We start from the raw sequence: 20666 nt of genomic DNA on the forward strand, positions 1-20666 counted from the left end.
AATTTAGATTATAAATATAAATATAGAAGGCATTTATATATTACATATACATTATTTAATTATAATTAGCATATATTATCAAATAACATCACTTGTCATTAGGATTAGCATAAATCTATTACAGATCCAATTTTCTTATTTAAAAGAAAACTACGAAAGGTACAATATAATTTTTTTCAAATAAATAAAAAACAGGAATGACACATAAGTAAAATTTGAGTGCAAAAGCAGAGAAAATAATTCCAAAATAAAGAGCAAAACAATTGGACTAAAATTAAGACACATATTGGAATATTCAATTTGAAACTATAATTTTAAAAACACCCCCCTGAGTGTAAACCCCATGGAATCAACAGGACTTATTGTGGAATAAAATATAAGGAAAACATAATAATTGTTTTGGACTTCTTTTCTAGTTTTTTTCCCCTCAGAGGCAGCCTGAAAATAAGTGCAAGATATTACAATTTAAAAGAGATGAATATTTCTGCTGTCATACACTAATCCCAAAACAGGCCTTATCCGTGATAGATCATTCATCTCTTTGTACACAGATTGTACAAATATTGTTGAATTAGGCAGCTGTGAGCAACTTCCACAGAAATCCTGTGTAGATAAGAAGCTGGATAGTGGTTTCAGAAAGCAGATGGCTGTTCTGGAATTTCATTGCCAGAAAGAAAGAGGCTGGTTCCAGATTCAGCAGACCGGATGAAAGTCCTGCTTGTCTCTTTTCCTTTTGGCAATCAATGGAACTAGAATTTGATGCATCAATTGGGGCATACAGGGACTCAGAAAGATTATTGTAATTACACTGAACCCTCAAGACCAAAATGAAGGTCAGAATTATGATGCAAAGTGAAGGAAAAAGAAGATTTCAGAGATTTTTTTTCCCTTTGGGAAGTCCTGTTTTTATTGTTATAGTCGGGCATTGCAATCCTGGAAAGCTGTTATTTATTTAAAAATAATTAGCAGAGAGAGAAAAAAAACTTTGCATGTGGCACCCATGGAAACTCTATATCAGTGTTTTTCAACCTTGGTGACTTTAAGTCCTATGGACTTCAACTCCCAGAATCCCCCAGCCAGCTATGGGGAATTCTGGGAGTTGAAGTCCAAAGGACTTAAAGTCACCAAGGTTGAGAAACACTGCTCTATATTAATTCTCTATGGTTGGTATTGCCAGTTTCTGTTAGAAAATATGGGATCTAGCTTTCCTTGCAACCACTGTTCTGTCCATATGCCACTGCCAAATTGAAGAATACCATGTAGGTCACTTGGCTTCATGAATTTTACTCCTGTGATTTGCTTGGGCCATGCCCCCATGTGGAATGATCTGTTTTAGATATTACTAATCCTATGTCAAGGCATAAAAAAAATCCTATGTCAAGGGATTGAAAAAAGATTGTACTTGATTTTTTTTCTCTCTCTCTCTCATAGATAATTTAAAGTATTTGAGGATCAATAATTCTTTTAACATAATTTAAATTATCTTTGTTTAGTTATCATTATTTTAGACTTATGAGGTATGATAAACTCCTGTGGATAGTTTGAGAGAGCTGTTGCAAAATGAGCAATGTACTGCACTGTTTCATATGCACTTCATACTTCTCATTTAAAGGATGCTGAGATGAGGACAGAGGTTGAACTTGAATGTTATTCTCATTCAAAGCCTGAAAAAGATACATAACAAAAAGAAAGAAAGAAAAAGGATTATTTATTTTTCTCAGTCATCCCTTTTCTTTTTGTTCAATTCTTGTTCTTTTCAGAACTTGCTTTCTGCAATAATTCAACACTGAGCAACATATATTCTGCACTCTTTTCACTTCCTTTTTTCCTGCCTGACTGGGAAAGCGAGGGATGACTCTTTCCAGAAAGGTCAACTGATTTATTTTGAAATTAAATTTAAGGCTTAAATATGCAAATCCTTGGCCACAGGTTGCTTGTCTCTGTGTTAACAGATTAGGGTGTCTCAGCAATCCAAATTTGAAAGGAAAAGGGTATTTTGAAGCATGTGGAAGCAGCCATGTGAATCCTGGATCATATTTCCTTCTTTGAATCTGTTGATTTGGAAAGTTTTATTTCTTTTAAGACAAACATTTCATCATTCCTCAATCCATAAGACATCGAAGTACAATTTTTTGTATGTCAAAATAATTCTAGTTTACCACCAAATTCTTGTCTAGCCTAATATATACCCCTCCCTCCACCCTCCCCTCCAACCCCTCTCGTCCTTCCCCCCCCCCAACTTCCCAGAACCCGTACACGGTATGGATTTTTAACAAACACAGTCTAAAATCTATTGAGAAAAAAAGAAATAAAGAAATTAATAACATTCTACATTGACCTTAGCTTCTTCTTGCTGAACTAACTTTAAACAATTTAAATCATTTCTGATCTTAAGCATAGGCTAACTGGAATTTCTTGGTCCCGTATTTATTTTGTATATAGTCAATACATTTTTTCCAGTCTCGTTTATATCTCTCATTTGAGTGATCTTTAAGATATGCCGATATTTTAGCCATCTCGGCTAAGTTTGTAACTTTCAATGTCCATTCTTGAGTTGTATGCAAGTCTTCCTTCTTCCAGTATTGCGCCACCAACAGTCTTGCTGCTTTTGAATCTGGATCATTTCTCAGTTCTATAGGCGATCACAGGGGTCTCAGGCATGGATGGGTTCTGGCAGGCACCACTGCCAGTTCGCTCGTGTGCGTGCTATATGCGCACGCGCAGTGAGATTAAAATTGTTCTGCGCATGCGCAGAACCAAAAAACAAGATGGTGGCACCTATGGTGCCGCCCAGAGAATCAGTTTGGGGGTGTGGCAGGCCTGGGTCGCTGCCGATTCCAACTGGTCCGAACTGGTCTGAACCGGTAGGAACCCACCACTGGTCTCAGGTTGAAACAACTCTGTATTTCTCTACAGAAATATGAGGTAAGGGCCAGGGGAATAACAATATTATTTTATTATTTTTCCATGAAGTCAATCCAATACTCTGCCAAAGGACAGATCCATTCAATGCCAGCTGGAACATAGGCAGTTGTTTTACAGCCATGGATTCATTAACCCAATTCTACCAATACTGGCTAGCAACTGTTTCTTAGAACAGAATCCTATCAGGAGTTGTTGTTTTTTTAGCCCCTCTTATAAATGCTAGTTATCAGAATTTAGCCTTGTATACTTAGCCACAATTTTAGCCACTCCTTTGCATGAAAACAGTCACTTAAATACTAATTTATCAGGACACTCTTGCCTACATGATGACTCTCCAAATATATTTGGGATAACATTAGAAAAACATACCTGCATTATGTCATTCATAGCATTCAAAAGGTCTGGAAAATTAAAACCCTGGATATCTGTTAGATAGGACTTTAGAATGCCATAGATCATGTCTCTGCAGGAAGTCTGTAAGAAAAAGCAACAATTAAAAGACATGAAGATGTTCCCAAAATTATTCCTTGAAACAAAAATCAAGAATAAAACTTACAAATGTCTGAGGTTCATATTTTTTTCCAGAAAAACAGTCATTTTTCATACAAGCCTTTCTTATCATTGATTCATTTCCAGGATCTTCAGTGAAACCACCATCCAGGACACAATTAAATTCTTTCTGTATAGAAGAGGAGCATATTAATTGAATCTGAAATATCCATGTTAATGGCAAAAAAAAATTGCTGGTTATTTATGCTCACTCCACACTGCTTGGCTGTATCTTTTAATACATTTAAAACTGTTGACCTTCTAAATAAACAAAGGGCAAAGAATTCCACTTCTTCAACTTTTGCTTGATAATTTAGCACATCTCTTTCCTGTACTTGACCATATATATGTTCCATCCCCATCCATTTCCATCTATAATATGGAACTTAGAACATAATAAAACAGCACAGAAAGTGGGTGTTTGCGTTTCCTCTACTTGTTCACATTTTTGAAACTGCTTACAATGAGATTAAATATGTTGCTAGCTAGCCATTGTCACCGTGCAATCCCATACAGGTTTATCTGGAAATAAACCTGGTGTTTTCAGAACATTCAGAGGGAAGTTGCTTGGAATCCCACCCCACGTTGCTTCTATGGATGCAGAAGAAGGAATTCCACCGCTCATCTTTCTCATTCTTAGCCACTATGCTGTTTCATAAATACTTGGAAATGTAAAGGTCAAAATGTGTGGTATTCCTATCAGGCAGTATTTCAACCCTTTGCAGAAGACAAATTGATAATGCACCTGTGTCAATATGGCTCACTATTACCATTTATAACAGAGACACAAAAATTTTGGTAACCAATGGTGGCATTTTTCCAGGTTTCTTATGGTACTTTTGTTCTTGAGTGGGAGAAACTTCTGGGGAAAGTATGTGGAGGGGGAATTAAAAAAAAAATCAATATGCCAATAACAAGCTGAGTAGAGAGTTAATGCACCTGTTCTAACATTTGTGTTTTTAATAAAAACAATTCAGTTAAAAATACGCGCTTCGCTATTGGCTAGTCAAAAGAATATGACTTCGAGCAACCACAAAGTTGTGGATTTAGGGATTAGTCACTTCTAGCAGTCACACAATACTTTGTCTATGGCAATACAATTGCCATTGTTACATTGACTTCTTGACACTCGTAATACTGTATACAATGCCATTTTCACACTTTCTACAGTATGTATGTTTGAGTTTAAACAGAAGCAAAGAACAATAACTCTAGCTTATTATTCTTTCTCCTGGCATACTGCCTAATCTTCTGAATTAATAAATACTGTATATTTGGAAAACTGGGAATATATCTCTCAGCACAAGGACATGTTTTCAAACAAAGCACTGGGCTACAACAACTTTTTAAAAAATTTCTATGAATGAGTCTCGGCGCTGTGGAAACCCAGTGGCATTCATAGAAACAGGTATTAGGAACATGAATGTGCTGTTAAAACAACACAGAATAATTCTAAAAATATAAAATAGAATAAAATTAAACATGGGCATGGAAAAGAGCCAGTTTGTATACAGGTAGTCCTAGACTTACAGCAGTTCATTTAGTGACAGTTCAAAGTTACAACATCCCTGAGAAAAGCACACTTACAACTGTTGCAACATTCCCATGGTCATGTGATTAAAATCTGGATTCTTGGCAATTGGTTCAGATTTATGACGACTGAAGCATCCTGGGATGATATGATAATCTTTTGTGACCTTGTGACAAGCAAAGTCCATGGATCAGCCAGACTCACTTAGCAGCCATGTTACTACCGTAATTTAACAGCTGCAGCGATTCACTTAACAACAGTAGCAAGAAAGGTCATAAAATGGGACAAGCCCACTTAACAAATGTCTCACTTAGCAACATGAATTGTGGTTATACATCGAGGACTACCTGTACTAGTTAAAGACCTCAAAGCTAGAAACCTGGAGACTATTACTTCTTGTCCTGTCTTAGGCACAGAACAAGCTGAATGTCACTTAGCCCTAGGAATCTGGCAATGGTAAATCCCTTGTAAAAAATGCTGCCAGGAAAACTGCAGGGAATTGTCCATGTATTACCAGGAGTTTTGACTTGAAAGGGTAGAAAAAGCATGGAAATTTGGTAATAGAGAGATATACAATAGTGGCATTTTGTGCAAATCAGGTAACCAATTTTAGAAGCAGGAAACTAAACGTGTGATTTCTGGAAAACAAAACGTGGCTATTTTGTGTGCTGTTTCAAGTGTTTTGATTGTTCCAAAGACCGCAATGAGCTGCTTTGTGAGAGAATTGCTTTCCCCGCCCCCAAACTCTTTCAAGATTGCCCAGCGCATCAGCAGGGACCACTGCAGCAATTGCATTAGATTATGTGGGTAACATAGAAATGGTAAAGAGGTAAACTTAGACAAAAGAAAGTTGCATCCCTCTGCATTAGACTCCCTAAGTTATCACTTCAAAACAGTGATACAAAGGTCTATAGTGGTTTAAGCCTATATTTGGCTGTTTGTTTGGTTTTTTAAATGGAGCCAATTAGTGAAAAGGTATATCTGTGCATTGACAATAGAAATTGCCAATGAGGCACAAAGGCTCTCTGTTGTTTTTAAAACTTTGAATGTACATGGGCATTCTAAGCATATATCTTTGTCTAGTTAACATTGAATTTCATGGCACATTAAAAATGCAAAGATTCTGTATCATTGTGTTAATTTGTAGAACTATGATGTGTCTTGCTACCATAGTACTAATGTTACATATGCAGTGAAGAAGTCCCCATTTTTGCAGCCAGTAGCCTCTCAAAATGCAATTAAAAGTATCCGTAAAGAATTAATTATTTAATTTGTTGCTTGAACTTGCTAAATCAGTGAGATATTAGTGTCTACAGCAAGATTCATCCAAGGGATTTTTTTTTTGGTCAAGAAATAAAAAAAAAAAACAGAACATCAAGAAAATCCCATAGTGATTTGCTAATTGAGCAGAAAGTTATAGAAATTACTTACTGTGTTGTAAATTACTCAGCCAGTTAAAAAAATTACTGGTTGAGCAACTCAGGGAGTATTTAAAAAGAATTAAGCTTCATATGGACTGGATTGCATAAGATTTAAGCTGATATATAGCAGACTTGAAAAATTAGAGTAAAAAAGAATTTATCTTACACCGGAGAAAAGTTTTTAATGGGGGCAGCCCAAATGTCTGTCTTGGATCTGATATTCTTCAATATTTTCATTCATGATTTGGAAGATGTTGAACAAATGCAAGTGAGGTACTAATACCACTCTATAAAGCCTTAGTAAGACTACACCTAAAGTACTGTATCTAGTTTTGGTCACCACACTACAAAAAATATGTTGAGACTCTAGAAAAAGTGAACAGAAGAGCAAGCAGGATGATTGGGGGACTGGAAACTAAACACATGAAGAATGGCTAGAGGACCTGGGCTAGTCTAGTGAAGAGAAGGACCAGAGGAGACATGATAGCAGTGTTCGAATATTTGAGGGGCTGCCACAGAGGAGGGAGTCAAGCTATTTTCCAAAGCATCTGAAGGTCAGACAAGGAATAATGGATGGAATAATGGATGGAAACTGAACAAGGAGCGATTCAAGAAATAAGGAGGAACTTTCCGACAGTGAGAACTATCAACCAACAGAACAACTTGCCCTCGGAAGTTCTGGGAGCTTTATCACTTGAGACTTTCAAGAAGAGATTGGACTGCCATTTGTCAGAAATGGTGTAGGGCAGGGGTGGGTTTCTCGCCCCGTTCCAACCGGTTCGGTTGGAACGGGGCCGGCGGCATCCTCGTGCACGTGTGTGGTGCACGCATGCGTACTAGCATCTGTGTGAGGCTCCAGCTGCTCCTGGAGGATCGTACAGGCACTGTATGCGTCCTGCGCATGCGTGGAAGCGCAGAACTCGTCAAAACTGGGTAAGGAGCGTCGGCGGGCGGGTCGGCCCTTCGCCGTTCCCGGAAGTTACTTACTTCCGGGTTCGCCGACCAACCGGTTTGCAGGGACCGCCACGAACCGGTTGAAACCCACCCCTGGTGTAGGGTCTCCTGCTTGAGCAGGGGTTGGACTAGATGACATATAAGGTCCCTTCCAACTCTGTTATCTGTTATTTCACATCCAATTCGCTGAAGTTTTAAAACTGGATGGAACACAAGTAACATTCAGAATGACTCTCACATCTTGAAAAAATGAACTGAAAACAACAGATTAGCATTTAGCAGAGATTACTGCAGAATTCTTCATTTGGGAAACAGAGAAGCATACAGTTAAGACAGGGGATATTTGTTTGGTAATATTCTTGAGAAAAAGAAGTTGGAATTGTATGTAGCTTAGAAAAGGCCAAAGAAAATTTAGCTATCATCAGCAGAAATAAGATTTTCAACTCCTGGAAGTAATTATTGCATTCTACCATACTAAACTACACCCTGAGTATACTGTCTCCAATTAAGGAGGCAGAGAAAATTGGGACAGATTCTGAGCTGGACAAGGAGGAAAACCATTAAATTAAAAACAATCCGATGAAGAGATATTTAAGGAACTAAGTGTGCTTAAGCCTTGAGAAATAATGAGTGAGGGAGAATTTGATTGCACTATTCAACAGCCTGAAAGCATAGAAAAAAATTGTCGTCTTCTTTTTTGTACCAGAATTCAGGAGACAGATTTATGTTATAGAAAGGCAGTTTCTGATTGGATATTAGGAAAAACCTTCTAGTAGTTTAACAGTTGATTCTAGGACCAGAAAGGTGGGAGACTTCCTATCTTGAGACACATTCTACCAGAGACGAAGCAGCTATCTTCCTTGGATTCCTGCAATAAAGAGGGCCCTTTTAACTTAGACAATATTCTCTTTTATGAAATGACTTCTGCCATTTTTCTGTGCTGGAAGAGGGCTTTTTTTGATACATAGTTCTAAAGTCACATTTGAAAATTGACTGCAGTTTAAAGATATTAACATGCCTTTTACTGTTCTAAAGCTAGGTGAAAAGCAAAGGAAGAACAACCATTATGCCCCTTAGTTTTATTATAGTCAGAACTCTTGAAATCTTTCAGTTTTTGTTCCAATGTATTCCTCATTTCCTGCACATCTCCAAATTGCTTCCATGGGAACTATTTTGAAAATCCACATCCTAAATGGCTTACTATATTTATTTAGCAATTTACCTACTTCTTCTCATTTTTTTTAAAAAAATCTCATATTCACATTGAGAAATCAAAAACCAATGAACTGAATTATAAAGTGATGTAGTAATACATAAACAGATGCAATGAACAATATAAACAGGTGCCTTTTGGAACTCAGAAGTGAAGGAAGTTATACAAAGGGGGGGAGCAGTAATTGTCAGATGGCAATCTACAGACTGTGGAACAATTAGCAAGGTTTCTTCCACTTCCATTAATTATTTAATTTGTTAACTTTTGCTGTTTGTTCTTGGGCCCTAGTAGGTGTAAAGGAATTAGTGTTTCTGGGAAAGTATTCTAGCCAAGGGGGAAAAAAAAAAGAATTGGCAGCATATGAAAGCACACAGCTTTTGACTTTCTTTCAAAAGCCATCTCAAGCTACCCATTCATTTCTCTAGAACATGCAATCTGTCTTAAGATTGTTGAAAAGGGGAGAGAGGAAAAATAATGCCTTTTAAGAAATGTAATTGCAGTTAAATGGTTAGTTTTATAGTCTATGAGATTCTTTATTTGTATAGAGTTAGTCTGATCATATGTATCTTGATGCTGATACCATGATAGGGATATCACCAGGTGTCTTGGAAAGCAGATCACAGCTTTAATAACTGTACTTATTATCTATCAACCACAGTACTGCCCAGATTTTGTTGTTGGCATATTAAGTTCCAAACTACTTCTGGTTGGATTTTCTGATGGATCTCCTGTGAATTGCTGAGAAGTGTGGAATTAAGGAGAACTTTCTTGACAGTAAGAGCAATTAATCAGTGAAATGGTTTACCTCTGGAAGTTGTGGGTGCTTCATCATTGGATGTTTTCAAGAAAATATGGACAGCAGCCTTTTGTCTGGAATGGTATAAAGTCTCCTGCTTGAGCAGGCGGTTGGGCTAGATAGAAGAACTTCAAGGTCCCTTACAACCCTATTATCCCATGTTCTATGTTGGGTTTTAGAAATGATCATTATGAGTTGCTTTGGCTCAGTGACAGCAAAGAGGATTTTTTTTTCTTATTATAAGAAACCTACTTCTCTCTCTTCTTCCTCCCTTTTTTCTTTTAAATATTTCTTTGCATAGTGTCAGGAAGGGACACTGTCTTACCTAGCTAATGATTCCAGTAATTGGCTTATTTCATATGCATAAAAGTAACTCACTCGTTCCATTCAAGGATGTTGGATGTTGATTAAAAAAAATAGAAGGGAAATCCTCTATCCCTGCCTTGATTGAGAACATTTAAATTATTTTGGGTTCTACACAAACTACACAATTTAACTTAGTTGTATGTTAAAGTTAGAAACAAAACGACCACCAGGTATCAACCCGTTTTTATGAGATCACTGGTAAAGAAAGGGTATGAAGAAAAATGATTTGCTGTCTGATATCATTATTCTACACTATCATGCTCATATTTATAAAACTCAGTGCCTCTGTGAAAGGTAAGGATGACTACTGCGTTTGTGGTGCAATCAGAACATTGCGTGTGTTGAAGTTGTTTTAACGCAAACCAAAGATGCCTTTTACAAAACAAGTTTACATCATATTCTTATGCATGCCAGTGATGTGTGTGAGGTAATTTAAAGTGGTTCTGACAAGTGTCGTCGGCATCTTCATATCCGGTCACATGGGCGGCAAGCCACTCCCACAAAGGAGGCCACACCCACAGAATAAATTCAAACAATTTTTGAAACCCACCACTGCTGACTACATATAACCTGACAGAGAGTAGCAAGAAAAAACTGACACTCCTGAATAACGGGGAGTGAATAATTATGATTTCATAAGTCGTATGATCTGTTAATAACCCAAATGACTTTTAAAGAGATTAAACTAACAGTTACCTGCATGCTGTAATCCTGCTAAAGCCAGTTTCATTCAGGATTATTTTATCTCTTATGCTGCTAAACTGCAGATCCATTAAGACCTGCACTTTAACACCTGGAACTGTACTGGCATACAGTCCTAAATCCTGGAATTGGGCAGAGCCTGGATCAAATGTGATAAATGTTTTGCTTTTTACCATCCTTGGCTAAAAAACTCATAATAGCTTAACCAACCACCTAGATGAGGGCCTTTAAAAAAAATCTTCCTTGCCTGGATTCCCCCAAGTAAGATAGGGAGAGCCTGCAATATTAATTGATGAGAGGTGTAGTCCCTACCACACAATTTTGAAAATTGGCTTCTTGTGCTTACATACTGCCGAATGTGACAGAAGCTAGCTTCTTCCAAAATGTGACTCTTGGGGTGGCTCTTTTTCCTGAATGGCAATACAGTTAGTCCTCGACTTACAACAGTTCACTTAGTGACCACTTAAAAGTTACATCAGCAATGAAGAGTGACTGATGACCATTTTTCAGACTGTTCCACCCCCATGATTTATGTTCCAATGCTTGATAACCTCACATTTCTGATGGTTGCAGTGTCCCTGGGTCACCGTTTGCAACCTTCCGACAAGCAAAGTCAATGGGGAAACCAGATTCACTTAACAACCAGGTTACTGATTTAACAGCTGCAGTGATTCGCTTAACAAAAGTGGCAAGAAAAATGGGGCAACACTCGATGAACAAATCTCTCGCTTCGCAACTTAAATGTTGGGCTCCAATGTGCTCATAAGCTGAGGACTACTTGTAAGTAATTGTGGGTGTGGGTGCCTCTCTCTCTCTCTCTCTCTCTCTGAGGGGCAAATGTGTCTGTCAGCAAAATAAATGCTTAGCCAGATAGATTAAGGCAGCGTTTGCCAACTTCTTGAACTTTAAAACATGACGGCTTCAACCCCCGGAGTACTCCGGCAACCCACACATTTTACAGTTGTTGAGGTTGAGAAACCCATGGCTGAAGATTTCTTCTCGGTTCTCTTAAACTGAGGCAGGCTCGACCGACTTGAGAAACCTCGAGTTTCCCCTGCTTAGAAACGGGTGAGCCTCGTGGGACTGGAAGCCCGGTGGGGGAACTTTGCCGCGCGTCTGCTGCTCGCTCTCGCTTCTAGCTTAAATCCGGGCCAGTCTCGGTGCTCAGGAGGTTTCCCCGAAGCCCCCTAACCGCGCCCTCCTCGGCGCTTCCCGGCCGCGAGGAAAAGACAGCGAGGCCGGACACAAGGCGGGGGAGGGAGGCAGGCCAGTTCCCGGGCTGCTCCTGAACTGAAACGACCGTCGCTCTCCCAAGTTCGTCTTCCCTGCTTCCCTCGCTCCGGCCTTCGCGGGATGGGCGTCGGAAAGGCAAGTTAACGGGCGTGGAGAGGATCTTGGCTAGGCCACGCCTCTCAACTTTCTCCCTCCCCGTTCTCCCCCGTTTCGGTCGCCGTCCCTTGCCTTGCACCTGCTGCAGGGATGGCGGCGAAGTGTGGTCAGAAAAGTCCGAGAGAAGATCCGCCTGTTTTTATTATTATTATTATTATTATTATTATTATTATTATTATTATTATTATTATTATTATTATTAATATGGCAGCATCTCGGTGTTGTTTTTTTTTGCGATCACACTTTGAGGTTTCCTCCGCTGTTGGAATTGTGAATCCCAACTGTTTGTTTGCACCCTTAATTCTGATTTTGACCTCTGCCTCTATTCATGCAAAATAAATCAGTATTCAGGTTTAGGATTGCACTTGAAATCCGATTTACTCCCTCTATCCTGTTTAGTGCATGGGAAAGGAATGTTTAGGACGAATGCTTGATGGCAAAGTGTCCTTTTTCCCTTGGAAGACCAAAGACCACAATATCTTTAAGAGTAAAAGTAGTGAATGAAGCAGAGTAAAAAGAGGTGATTTGATTTCAGGAATATTTAAGTGAAACAATACACATAGTATGCAGCTATATATTTAATGGACATCATATTCTCTTTCTGTGATACTCAAAGTTATAATTTGATAACACTTTTAGAACTATTGGAAGACCCAAAAATCAGGTTAGGGACGTATTACCTTGTGGAGTCCCCGGTAATCTTTGGATTTAGTTGTTTTCTTGCAGATGTTTCATTATCAAATTAGGTAACATTATCAGTGTTAGAAGGGAATGTATTTGCTCTCATACAAGGACCCCACAGCTCAACTCCGAGCTACCAAATATTCTCTTCTATTGGTGCAGATTATCATGAACAAAATTTATGTGATTGCTAAGAGTCAACAACTACTTGATGACAATCAATCAAAACACTTTAGCAACCTAAAACTTTGTTTAAGAAGTATATTTCTGTGTAATAGACAATGGATTTAGGAGTGATGACAACTAGCATAAAACCCATGAACTCACACAACTCTCTTGGAGAAATAGGGCAATGGGTTAGGGAGGTTAGTAGGGACTGCTGTGGAAATGGTTATTAATGATCTAATTAGAAGCTCAATATGTTAGCCTTAACTCTACTTAATATTTTTACTACTAGGTTAAAAGGTTTTCTGGTGGATAGAGACCTGTTAGGATTGTTTTGTGCCTAGGTGTTTTTTTAAACCAGTTTAGAAGGCTCTATGATACTGATACATTGAGAACAAGGTGTTATGGTTTGTCAAAGAAGAATGCCATACCTTGAATTGTTGCAGTGTAGTACTTGAGACGTTCATTAAGCGTTTGGAAATAAGCAACAAATTATTTATATTGGCTGTGCACCCTAGAGTGTTGGCTTCTTCAGTGCAGATGGAGGCATCCAATGAGCTTGAAAGGGTTAGGCAGAGGAAAGTAACCAAAAACCATGAATCTGAAAAAAAATCAAGAACCATAAATAGGGAATGGCTCACAATTTCCCTGTGGCTCAGTCACTCAGTCAATCACCATCCCAGACCCCTTTCCAAGCATTTTCTGTTTTATCAGAAACTCTGCATGTTTTAGAGTTTCCTCCAACCTACAGATTTTCTTTCATTACAGTTCCGCTTTCAGTTGATATTGTAGAACAGTGTTTTGTTACATCAGGAAACCTTTAGATAAGTAGTAATATAAGTAGTAATAAATGACTATATGATATTCATGTAACATGTGAAACAATAATTAAATTTCTGCAAAATCCCTTTAAAAATCAGATAGCTTGATCAATACTACTGTTTGGATTTCTAAATATAAGGTCTGCGTGGCTGTTGTCCATGTCATGAAATGGCTTCAGCCACTTGACAATGGTGAAACAGTACTGTTTTAAGAGGGGTTTGGGAGGCTTTTCTTAAAAGAAGAGCAAAGGCTGTGGTGTTGGCCAGGTTTGTGCTTTGCTATAGATTCTTTTTTTCCCCATAGATTCATAGGGGACCAAGGCTGCCAACTTTACTGCCATGGATACTTCAGCCCATAAAGTTTATATTTGGAAGTAAAGAAGTTTTGGGTTGCTAGAAATAGGTTTTGCTACAAGACAGATGCAGAACAAAAAAGACCACTACTCCTATAAAACATGCTAGGTAGAAAAAATGTCCCATATCCCCCCCCCCTAGTTCTCATTCAGTTTAATGTTTAAAAATTGCAAATCAGAAAAGATTTTAGAATGTCTCTTTTCCTTTGAAATTTTTTTTCAAATCAAACTGAATGAGAATTAGTTGCTAAAAAAACGAAGATAAATTCTTATCACCTTTCCTCCCACTGTAAGTTTGTCACTGAGGATGGGTATGTCTTGCCTTGTTTTGTTACATTTTTTTTTTCTGAGGAACCTTCCAATTTCCCACAGTTCAATTAAATGCCAAGAGAAGACCTCATGAGGCAACAACTCCCACTGGGGATTTTTTAGGAATGCTGTAAGAGGGAGCCCTGCCCCTAAAAAAAAAACTGTTGGAGAATGTATCTCCTTCCTATGGAAAATGTTGAGATATTGCCTGCTCAGTTTCATTCTCCATAAATTTGTTAGAGAATGTGGAAAAGTTGAAATTTAGTTGAAATCAAGTGATCATCTGTAATTCACAACCTTGGACACTTAACACTAACACCTAATAATAGGCTATGAATGGTTGATTTTTTGGTCTACCTATCTAAAAGAACTACTGTTCTATAGTTCTAAAAGAACTATAGAACTACAGACAGAAACACATTGATATAAACACACACTAAATTTTACGGCAGATTTAGAAAACATAACCCTCATAACTTGAGGATACCTTCCAATGCCAATTCACCTTATTCTTTACATTTAGATAAACTACCAAAATGTGTGTAAAATAAAAAGATATGGATACAAATATGATATCAGAAATTGCATATCTAAAAATCATTGGGAGAACATTTCAAATCCCTAATACAATCTTAGGACCATGAGTAAATTAGTCTTTACTGAGAAAAGACATTATGGAGATCTGTTTCATTGCAAATTGATTCTCCTGGAATTCATTGCAGGATGTAATACATTTTTTCAAAATTAACATTAGGAGTTAATATGTTAAATGGCTCATTGGGGCAAGGATCTCTGTGTTACTTCTAACAAGCTAGTTTTTAAAATATCCTTAGAAATGCATCCCTTTCACTTTACCTTCCACCATTCCTCAGCCAGAACAGTTGTGTATGTGAATCTAAAATATACACTGCAGCCGATAACGAAGTAAGATAGAACACATTTAAGTGGCACTACATTTTTTTTGTAGCTTTGACCAATGTGTATATAGTTTTTACAGTCAAAAGTGCTTTCTATGATGCAGATCAGGTCTCTGTACTACGCCGACAAAATTGATAAGTGATCAAAGCTTAGTTTATGACAAGAGTGTGTACTTTGTTTTCATTGTCAAGGCTTGGTCTCGGAAGCAAATGATTTAAGGACAAAAAGGCATTTCCTAAAGCAGCATGATTTGAAAGTGTACAAATGTCTTGCCAGTGAAGCCCCAGCCATTTTTCTGGAATATAAGCACTTGTTAAAAACCTTCCCTGATCCAGATTTAAGGAGGCAATTCTAAAAGCAAATGATTAGTAAAGACATATAACCAACAAGGACCTTTGTCTCTTTCTCTTGCTGACTAGAATAAGACAAGGGAGGGATAGATATAGGAAAGTAGCAGCTACTTACTTAAAGTTCCACTCTTGGTCCTGCAGGAACTGGAGAACAGGGTGGTCAGCAGAGGCATCTTGCAAGGGAGCTGGCCAGAGCTTTGGAAAGGATGTGTTGAGCTCCTTGCTTTTGTTATCTCTTCTGACCCTGGTTCAGCTTTTATAGCTGTAGAGAAGCTAAGGATTTCCCACTAATTCTCACTCTCTCTTTCTCTCTCTCTCTCCTCTCTCTCTCCCCCTCCCTTTAAAACCCAGGTATGATTTTCACTCAGTCCTCAGGCAGGGCTGAGTCATGTTTCTTAGATTGCTGCTTTCATAAAACAGTCTTTGTTCACTGGAACGTATTGCACTTGTTCTATTCTTCCATTTGTTCTTTTAAAAAGGAAATAACAACAATCCCCCCACCACAAACAGCTATCAGTTCCTAGTTTTAAAAAAATCCTCTTTTTTTTCCTAAAAGAGTTCATAATGCTGATTATTACTACCAGGCAATGAGGCCAACGCTGCATCCATCAGAAACTTGACTAATATTTGTGATGTCACACCATAGCACAGAATCTTGGCTAGAGATCAAGGGTAGTTCTACTCTGCATATTTTACAATTACCTTCCCTAACCTGAGGTCTTCAAAACACCACTTCAACTCCCAGAATATCCAGCAGCAGTCTGATGGCTGCTGGTGAAATTATGTCTCACTTTCTCTCCCCTCTACCACATTCTCCGTGAACCAAACATGATCAAGCCTACAAGGTAACATGACACCCAATATCCACTTCCCTTGGAACAAACCTGCTTATCTTTGATAACTATAAAAAAATTTTCAAAGGGGAGAGGAGGAAGGTTTGACAAGAGGTAAGATTGACAGCCCCAGTGTGGTTCTGCTGCTTTGATGCTGGTCTTGTGTCAGTCACAAGCTATGTTTTAAGATCTTTCGACTTCTCTTCCTTATACCTTAAAACATTGGCCAACAGCAAAACAGAGGAGAATAAAGATGTTCAGGACAAACCATCAGAATGCTAGCATCTCATTCTAGGAACACCTCACCCACCTTATTGCTTGAGTTCCAGTAAGCATCCTTAGTGAATCAAGGGTGTGGCTGCATTAAGAAATTGTACAAAGATAGGAGAGCCTCACCCAACGTGTGGTATACAGTTGCCATGAGAAACCTCCCAGCATGACATATTGTACTTATTTTATAATACAGCCTTATTTATTTTTGCTTACTGTGCTGCAATAAAAGTTGTTTTTCAAGGTATGCAACTATTACGTTTTGCTACCCATTATTGGGCCAGTGAAAGTAGGGGATTTATTGGTGGTGTGACTAGAACAACAACACCCATGAAGGAAGTTCATGGCAAAATTAAAATAAAATAAACAGGTGAGTTGATGGATGTGGCATTGCAGTCCAAGCCCAATTTTTTTGTACATAGGTGCAATGTTATTGATATGAATGGTGCAAGACATAGTTTGTGATACCATGGTTTTTGGCTATTTTGACTACTCCACAGATACCATTGGACCAAAGGGATATCTTAAAGTTAATCTATACATCTAATTGTGAAGACACTCAACAAACTATTGGTTAAAGAAATTATGTTCCTCAATCTGCTCCTGGCCCAATCTGTTCCTGGCCCAATCTGTCCTCCTTGACCAATTAGTCTGTGGGGTAAAGGACTTGTGGTTACAGCGCTGTTTGTTAGCCCGAACCAAGCGGAACATTCTGTCAGCACTGGACGAGGCTCGGGCGTCAGAAATATCTGACAGGTCCACGGCCGAAATACAGAGATTTCAGCCTGTGGCAATGCCTGCCAGCAAGACCATAGGTGGCCACCATGACAAGGTTGATGGGGACGATACGTCAGAAGATGATGACAATGTAAGCTACCCTCGGATCTACCTCAGACAGAAGGGGAAGACCAAGAAAAAATTCCCCTGTTCTGGATGTGGCGGGAACCATTCCCAAACTTTTTGCCAGTTTAAAACGGCCTCTTGTCGCAGATGTGGAAAGAAGGGTCATCTGGCCAAACTGTGCCGACCACCTTCTCCCTCCACTGAACAGCCACCAGAGTGTCCATTCAACAGAAGGTCGACCAAAAGATCACCCCATCCACAGAAAATTGCTTTACGATGTCCTGTGACCGTCAACACTCTGAGGTTGCTGTCAGTCAAGCCAATGCAGGGTCCAACAGCAAGATTTACCTCAGTGTCCAGATTGAATGAGTGCCGTGCCGCATGGAAGTGGACACAGGCTCCTCAAAGTCAATTGTCTCCTGGAGAACTCTCAAGCGCTACATGCCATTTATGCCCAAAAAAACACCTGTCATCTTGTTTTATTAAGCTGTGAGACTATCAAGGGAATGCCATTCCCATAGTGGGCAGCAACACTTTCAGAGTGGCGACTACAAACTTTAATGTCTGACTTCCCCTAATTGTTGTCAATGGCATCCTTCCAAGTCTATTGGGGTTTAAGTGGTTTGAAGCCCTGGGACTCGGCATTACCGGCATCCATGCTACCATCTCTGACGACTTCAGTGGCCTGACCGAAGAATTCGCGGAGGTCTTTAATCACTCATTAGGTAAATATAAGGCGACCCCTATTGCATTTAATTAGTGTTCTGTAGGGAGAACCAGGCGGGCAAGGACTGAGGCAAGACAGGTTAGTTAAACAACAGCACTTTATTAGGCTAACAGCTAACATTTAACAAAAGGGAAATCTGGAACTGTCAACAGGGAATTTTCCGCTTGACAACTCTTTATATACGAGCTGTCAAACGGGGCAGCCAATCACGATGCAGCTTTCTCCCACGCTGGCTGTCAAACATTCAGCCAATCAGGAGAGTCTCTGCATGGGCAGAGTGAAGCCGTGGACATAACAGAGAGAGAGAGAAAGACAACAAATAGCATCCCTCTTTCCTCAGCAAATATAAGCAACTTTAACAACTTATCACTAACTTTTAAAACAACATATAATATCTTTATCTCATAACTCATCTTAATCTCTATAAACAAATATTTAAAGCCTCATCATCCATTCCAATCATCAAAGGTTTAACTAAGAGTTACCAGAAATAACAACACTTCTATTATAAACTTGATCTAATAAACCCACTTGAATCACTTCCTTTGACATTTACATTTCATTTTCATCTTTAAACAAATCCCTCAGACCTCTTCATTCAAATTTAGTCAGTCCAACAAGTTCATCTGAGGTAAATTGAGAGGGGGAGGTGGGTCTTTCTTCTTCATCTTGCTATCTGAGTCTGCTGTGAACAATTGGATTTCAGGACTATTATCTTTTGGACTTAGAAGTGGTAGTGTGCTCCCATCGATGGGTTGGCAAGTTTCTCTTGTCAACCCATAGATGGCAGCAGAAGCAGGACACAAGAAAAATAAATGGTTTTGGTACCATTTCTTTCAGAAACAGAAAGGCCCACTTCCTCTACAGAAAGTCTGCTACACTGCAGTTGTGCTGCCTGCACAGATACGTCTCCTGTGATACATTGCCCATTATTCCATTACTTTGATGCTGCTGTACCTAAATCATATATATGTAGCATTGCTTTTCATACTGCCAGGCTGTTCTTGACACATGCACAGCAATCTACTACAACCTGGACACGCCTATCAGCAACTGCTTTCCAGGTACTTCCCATAGAGCTACCAGCAAAAAAACTTGAGCCGAATCAATAGCTTGAGTCAATAGCTCCGGAATGAAGTTCTTACAAAAACAAAGCCATTCTACTGCCAGCCTTGGGAGAAACCCCTGGGCTTATTCCCTGGGAACCCTTCAGAAGATAAATGAAGATACCAACAGAGCTATTCTGCTGCACCTTAGTAGGCAGCTTTATTACAAGACAGCTATGTCCCTCTTCTTTCCTTGTGGGATGGGAAGAAGACAAAGCAGCTTTTCAGCTATCACTCTGTGGACTGGCACGTCAAAGCCCTGGATATATGCAACGTAGATGTTGCAGGGTCCCTCAAGGATCAGCAATTTCTCCGCTCCTGTTTAGCATCTATATGAAACTGCCGAAGGAGATCATCTGTCATGGCTGAGTGAGACATCATCAGCCTGCTGATGATACACAGTTGTACAACACTGTCAATGGTGAACTTAGAGATGTTTCAGCCAACCTCTCTGGGTTCCTGGTGGCCATTGAAGTTCAGTGAGGACCAACAGGTGAAACTTGGCATGAGGGAGTGGCTTTAAAAGATGGCTCTTTGGTTATGGATGTGGTTGCACTGTCCAATCCAACTTGATCTGGGGGTTCTCCTGGACCAGTGGTGGATTGCCAATTTTGTTACTACTGGTTCGGGCATGCGCGCAACACTTCTGCGCATGGACAGAAGCAGATGTGTGGAGCCTCCCACCACCGCTACTATCGCTTCCACCAATCTGGACTGAACGGGCAGCAACCCATCTCTGTGCTGGACTCATGACTCCTGCTCAAGGATCAGGTGTCCGTCATAGCCAAGAAGTCCTTTGCACAACTATGAGTTTTGTGCCAGTTACACTTATTCCTGGACCAATGTGCCCTTCTCACAGTCACTCATGCTCTGGTTATCTCCCATTTGTACTATTGTAATGTGCTTTCTACATGGCTGCCCTTGAAGAATACCTGGAAGTTTCAATTGGTTCAGAATGCATGTTTTTGTGCAAGCCTAGACTTGCACATGTTTCATCTCTTTGGTGGGACCTGCCAACTTGCTTCTGGGTACAATTCAAGGTGCTGGCAATCTCCTTTAAATATTTACATGGCTTGGGGCCAGGTAGTTTGAAGGACTGCCTCTCCCCCATTCCAGTTACTCAGAACAGGTAAGCAAGGTATGTTGTAGATCCCATATGTTAGGTAAGTATATCTAGTAGGATCATAAAAAGGACCTTCTCAGAGGTGGTCCCATTCCTAAGGAACATTCTTCCCCCATAGGCACAATTGCCTCCCCTTATTGATTTCCAAAAGATCCTGAAGACTGGTTTTGTCAGTGGTCCTGGGGGGTCCTGAAAAGAGATGAAGCTGATCAAGTGGTTGGTTTGATTATGTTGGTTTGTTATGATTATGAGGGGTGGGTAGGTTTTTTTTTAGCATGTAGTTTTTTTAAAGTTGTAAGCCACCTGGAGTAACCGGTGTTT

The sequence above is a fragment of the Thamnophis sirtalis genome, unplaced genomic scaffold (genome assembly GCF_051295495.1).
Source record: "Thamnophis sirtalis isolate CommonGarterSnake01/CBP01778 unplaced genomic scaffold, rThaSir2_p1.2 scaffold_11, whole genome shotgun sequence".
NCBI lineage: Eukaryota > Metazoa > Chordata > Lepidosauria > Squamata > Natricidae > Thamnophis > Thamnophis sirtalis.